At 42.8% G+C, this 6,459-nt stretch overlaps 1 long non-coding RNA gene across 1 annotated transcript; it reads left to right on the forward strand.

Moving 5' to 3' along the window:
• The first annotated feature begins 4,036 nt into the window (after nucleotides 1-4,036).
• Nucleotides 4,037-5,824, forward strand: LOC115597166 (uncharacterized). Its single transcript, XR_003987036.1, has 3 exons — nucleotides 4,037-4,129; nucleotides 5,342-5,443; nucleotides 5,591-5,824. It is a non-coding gene; the product is annotated as an uncharacterized LOC115597166 (long non-coding RNA).
• The last annotated feature ends 635 nt before the right edge of the window (nucleotides 5,825-6,459 follow it).

Genomic DNA, 6,459 nt, shown 5'->3' on the forward strand with positions numbered 1-6,459 from the left:
TTTGCTCTGTGTGAATCACCATCGGCGGAGAATTGGCGAACCACCGCTCCGGAGATAATGTGGAGACGCTGTGTAAAAAGGGCTTATGTGTTAACTACCAGCAGGTCCGCTGCGCTGCGTGTCTGCTCCATCCAGCTCCGGCAGTCTGGAGCCCTCCGAAACAGATACGCAGGACTTCTATAAATCTGGCGTATGCCGGAGCACGACGCAGCAATTTAGCTGAATTTTGTACCGAGCAGGACAGGAAGTAAAGCACCGAAATAACAATACAACATCCGGGCGCGCAGGTGGTCGAGTGGTTAGAACACATGCCATAAAACGCAGCCGACCCCGGTTCGATTCTGGCCGGAGGTCCTTTGCTGCATGTCACCTCCCCCTCTCTCTCCCATGTTTCCTCTCTGTCTACTGCTAATAAAGGTGTCTATGCCACAAAAAATCTTGAAAAAAAACAAAACAATATAACATCCGGTTTCTTTTCAAAATAAAACACTCTGTGTTGACACCAGCACACAAATCTCAAAAAAGGGACAAACACAAGCACTTCTGCTGATCCCTCGGTCGGGAACTATGGAGCAGGAATATGACGATACCGTGAACACAGTCGGAAATGAGGAAGGTTTGTGTTTTATGCCTAAAAAACTCTGGCAGCAGTCAGCATGAAACCATTTTGATAATCAGGTGATTGTATGCAGAATGCTGCAACTCATACAGTGGTTCATACAGATAAATAAATAAATAAATATTATCAGGTTCTCAATAGTATTTCAATTCGGGGGGGGCGTGAAAACATTTCTGTCCTCTAGCGGGGGCATGACAAAAAATAATTGAGAACCACTGAGCTAACACAAGGAAAGTGGAGGCCAGTGTTGGAATAGCATATGCAGAATAAGAAAGAGCCGTATGAAAGTATAGACTTTGTTTCAACAACATAAAAACACCTATTAAGGAACAGCTTGGATGCAGGTACTTTGTTTCTTAATGCAGCTGTATTATCAAGGAAAATATTAGTTCAGGCTGAGTATCGGATCGGGACTCGGTATCGGCAGATACTAAATATTAAAGGACTCGGATCAGGATCGGGGTAAAACAAACCTGATCGGGACATCTCTAGTTACCACGGAGACATCTTGTAGTCGTTTCTCTTCAGATTTAGTCATTATGTTTCATCATAAAGGCCTTTACACAGCAGGGATATAAAGAATATACAACACAACGATGCAAAATACTCGATTACGAGATTATGACACTTCAAAACTATTCTCACTGACAGGAAGAGGGGTCACATTCATCTGGTTGTCTCAGCTGACTGTCCTGGGGCTCCAGTCCGGCCATAAAAATACCATATATTAATATTTATTACTGTGGCTCCGTCTTTTCTTCCTTATGCCCAGTAAAACCATGGAGTCCTAGCATGCAGTTGACGCGTGCTTCAACAAAAGGTCCTGGACCACTTTCTTTGTTTTTTACTGTTTACTGAGGTGTTCTTCAATCATACAACAGCGCATGATAAGCACAATAAAAAGTAATAAAATACAAAGGTGGTTTCAAGCACGGTCAAAAACTATTAAGGCTCCACAGCTTTAACTAAAACAAAACACAGGCAAGCCTGTTAACTGTACAGCCAATCAGAGGCCAGGGCTGACTGCAGTAATACACAGTTATTCTGTCAAAAATGGCACCAACAATATTATTTCCAACCAACATAGGTCCTGATAATAACCACCAAATAGTCAATATTTTGGGATTTTAACCCTTTAAATACCGGTTTGTTTATATGGTGCCACTGTTGTTATAAATGAAAAAATAAACACACATTAATGTTAGTTTCCAAAATCTTAATATAAAGTATTTTTATGGCAGTTTTTGACATGAAACATTTTTTACATGCATTTTAATTAATTTTAATTTTAATTGATGACACACTTCAAACAGGATCAATACTTTATCTGTCTCTCTTCAGTCACTACTGACAGGTTTGATCAATAAGGTCCATGAAGGGAAGATTAAACATCTACAGCAGTAAAATGACACACACACATTAATACAGCAGGAATATTGATCCACACACGTCACAGATAAAAACACTGACAGGGAACAGATTACTGCAGAACGAGTACTTTTACTTTAAATACTTTATGTTCTAATAACAGTGACATACTTTTACTTCAGGGAGGTTTTGACCGCAGCACTTGTCATTCTGTGGTTACTGATCTCAGTACAGAATATAGCTGACATGTTGTTAACACTCACCAGTTGTTCTCCTCATGGAGGATCACGGCTCTTCAGCCGCAGCCTCCTCCAGCATGAAGCGGCAGCAGCGCCGCCATGTTCCCCGGGCTGACACTGCAGCAGCGGGCAGCTCCTCCCCGCTAGCACCGCTAATGCTAACACAAGGAGCGCCGGCTTCTTACTGCCGTTTAGTGACGTTGTCATCAGTAATGGCCGCCGTGAAAAAGCTCGTCACCTTCGGTAGTTTTGCCACAAACCTTCTGTTTTCCTGCCGCTTCCTCCGTTTTTCTGTCCCGCTGCAGTAACTTCACTTCATTGTTGTTTGTTCTTCGCGCCATTAACTTTGTTTTGCTACTGACTTCCTGAATCATTTCTGCACATGCGCAGTACGATGGCATAGTCCAAATTAGTGGGGGCTGAAGGGGGGTCCGCAGAAACAAATAACATATTGTGATGATATTTTAGCGCGGGGATAAAAAATGAAAATATAATTACTGGACAGCAACATTTAGCAGAACACCAGCTGACAGCTGACAGATGAAGTTAATCAGAAGATCAATCTGTGATAAAATTCATCGTTAGTTGTAGCTCTAGATGTTTGTGTGATGGTACCTGCCTACAATTATCAGTTACACGTAAAACTAACTTTCATTAATAAAAGGTAAACTTATAGTTAATTAAACTTGAGTGAGTTGTCACTGCGCAGTTAACAATCAATAAAGTTTTTTGTGAAGTTGCTTTTTTCAGGTCATTGGAAGTTTAACAAATATAAAACCTTCATGGATCAAACATGCAGAACAGAAAGAGTCACAGTCACTGTTTGCTGTTCTGGTGTCGGCAGTTTTACAGACATCTCTTTTATAATGGAGCTCTGTGGGGAGAATGCTGTTTGGGCTGCAAGGTCTGAAATATCAGACTGTAGAAATACGTCATTATAAAGACGACACAGCCAGCCGACATGTTGAACGGTCACCAAAACCCGTAACTTAAACATTGTAGAGCTTCTCCTGTAAAACTGGTGAAGTTCTGGAAGAGCCTCAATTGTTTGTCATTTTGAATATATCCGGGCAGATTGTTGGAGCGGAAATGCTGCTCACAGAATGAAATGATAACAAAACCATCTGCGTCTTGACTTACCCGACCAAGTCACCAGAATAAATGTCAGATACGTACATTTCTGCAAAACCACAGATAAATTCAAGAGATAAGTTGATTTTCTTCAGTTGAATGCTTAAAAACCTCTCAGACAGTCGAATGCAGAAGTTGTGTGGTTGTATTCTTTGTTTATTTTATGTTCAGTGAGGAAAATAGTTGTAAAAAGATTTTTCTTTGATGGAATGTGTGATCACACTACAGATACAAAGATATTGATCGATCTGTGAGGAGGTAATATCAGCTGAATCGGTACAAACAGTCTGCGAGGGACAAACAGATGTTGGTTTAAGTTCAACATCAGTGTTCAAAGTGCAGATAAACTGCTGATGTCATCATCTGGCAGCCACTGAACTGTCATGACTCAGCAGAAACATAATGCATTTATATTCATATCAGCTTATATTCCTGATTTAAACACACAAACACGCCATCAGGAGCGACTTGAGATTCAGTCGCTCCGACATGTGGACACGAGTCAAACAACACGCTGAAGAGTTGAACTGAAACATGGTGGACGTCCATGAGTCCAAATGAGTTCAGTTCAGTCTGTCAGATGAGTTATCTGTTTGTCCATCTGTGTGTGTGTGTGTGTGTGTGTGTGTGTGTGTGTGTGTGTGTGAGCTCAAGATAAAAGTCCGGCCTCGTTCAGCTCGTCTCAGTTTCAGCTGCTCGTTGCGTCGGATCGACAGAAACAGAAACATGAAGGTTTACTTGGTCCTGCTGCTGCTGCTGCCGCTCTGCTCAGGTACAGTTATATACTGAAGTGTTTGAGGTGAAGGAGCGTCGCAGGAATAAAGACCAGTCAGTCACAGCACAGGTGTGAACTGTAGTTAGAGTTAGAGTACATTTTAAATGACTTAGTTTGTCCTCTCATTTCTCATCACTGTCGCTGTGATAATGATTTATGACAGCACTGTTGAATTAAAGAAGACGTCATGTCATTAAATAAAATGTATATGAGGTTCATGTTTACACTAGTGGAGCGCTACGCTATGCTACGCTACCACAGCAGAGCTGCTTCAGCTGACGACCGGCCTCCTCATGACCCAGTTAAACACCAAGTGAAGTTCTGCAGTGAATCTTTGTGATGGAAACAGATGAACAGTAGTTTTCTCTTTGTGATCGTTAATAGAACTGACAAACTGATCTGAGTTCATGTAACAGAGTAACCACCATGTTATGATGTGTGCCACATGGTTCCTGTTCACGGCCCTGTACTGTCAGTGTTGCTAATGCTAGCACACATTAACATCGCTAAGGCTAGCTAGCTAACATTAGAGCAGTACAGTGTTCTGAGCACATCCTGCAAAACTGACAACTACCAGACTGCTGAAGCTGAAACACAGACGCCACGTGACACCAGCGGAGTGATTCTATTGGCTGACACCAGGGGAGTGATTCTATTGGCTGACACCAGGGGAGTGATTCTATTGGCTGACACCAGGGGAGTGATTCTATTGGCTGACACCAGGGGGGGTGATTCTATTGGCTGACACCAGGGGAGTGATTCTATTGGCTGACACCAGGGGGGTGATTCTATTGGCTGACACCAGGGGAGTGATTCTATTGGCTGACAGTTGTTAGAGGTTGAACCAAATGTCAGAATTTGACAGATAAACGACGATTCTGATGTGAATGAATCATTCACATCAGAATCATGTTTTTAAGGAGCACAGAGACTTTTATTCTGCAGCGTTCTACGAACTCTTCTAATAGACACGTGTCTGATTGGCTGCCCACACCTTCACACTGATGCATCAGTGGACAGGTAGACCAGGTGGACCAGGTGTGTGCTTCAGTCCAGGTGTTTATCTTTAAAGTGTACCGAGGTTCTTTATTTCAGCGGGATCGTCGACTCTCCGTGACTGTGAGTCTCGTTACAGTCAGGTGAGTCCTGGGTGTGATGTGAGAAGGTGAGACTGTCTCAGGTGTGATCACAGGTGTGTTTGTGTTGCAGCTAAGGATTTTCACATCCAGTGTTACGGCGAGGACTTCCTCTTGGTCAACAACATGCTGCTCGACTGCCGCAGCAAAGTCCAGCAGGCGTGCTACACCAGAGGTGAGTCTACCTGCTCATGTGGAACGTTTAAATGTAGATTTGATGAGCCGACTGTGTGAGAACGTTTACAGCTGCTCTTTGTGACGACACGTGTGGATTTACAAACCTGTTGTGTGACTCTGATGTGTTTCCTGTTTGCTGCTGCAGATAATGGAGAGAAAGGCTGCACCACACTGAACAACTGCTCTAAGACAGGCTGGACCTGCTGCCACAGCAACGGCTGCAACCAATGAGCCAATCACAGCCCAGGAAGCTCGGACACCATCAAACCACACAATGTGAAATAAGACTGTGAGGGAGATTTCCCAGATTGCAGTGTGGTGTTTCTCTGAGCTCAGTGAATAAACATGAATGTTCAATAAACATCCTGAATTTCAATAACTTTGTGTTATATATCTTTTCTTTTAGCCCCGAATGCAGCCGACTGATTTTACATCAAACACAGATCATGTCAGTGGTTTAAACTGTTTGCTGAAAGGGAAAATGTTTTAACACATTTATTAATGATTAATCAACAGTCGATTGTTAGGCACTAAAGATGAAGGAAATTACTGAGAATTGGCCGATAATACAAAGTGCAGCATCTGCTCACAGCAGGTGGTGGTACGCACCTTTAAAGTTGTTTTGTGAGCAGCCAATAAAAACAGGATGTCAAACTGCCTCACCTGTGCAGAGCCGCGTGACGTAGACAAGAGCCGTGCACATCGTCATCAGTATGGATGCAATACAACACGAGATAAAGTCTGATCTCAGCTGGATGTCAAGTAGACCATGTTTGCTCTCTACATCTGAGCCTCTGACACTCAGCTGTGGCATTAATGAGATCAGTCAGATTACTGAAGACGATCATGAGATTATAATTATTCTGTATAAAATGCTGTTAGCAGACTCGTCCATGACTGTGATTGGTCAGATGCTGCTGAGTTGATGAGCAGCTTGTTCAGGTTGGTGAAGACGGAGAACAGAAACAGATCCTGGGTCTGTTGAAGCATCAGTTACCATGGAGATGTTACCAT

This window comes from Sparus aurata, chromosome 15, assembly GCF_900880675.1.
Source record: "Sparus aurata chromosome 15, fSpaAur1.1, whole genome shotgun sequence".
Classification (NCBI taxonomy): Eukaryota; Metazoa; Chordata; class Actinopteri; order Spariformes; family Sparidae; genus Sparus; species Sparus aurata.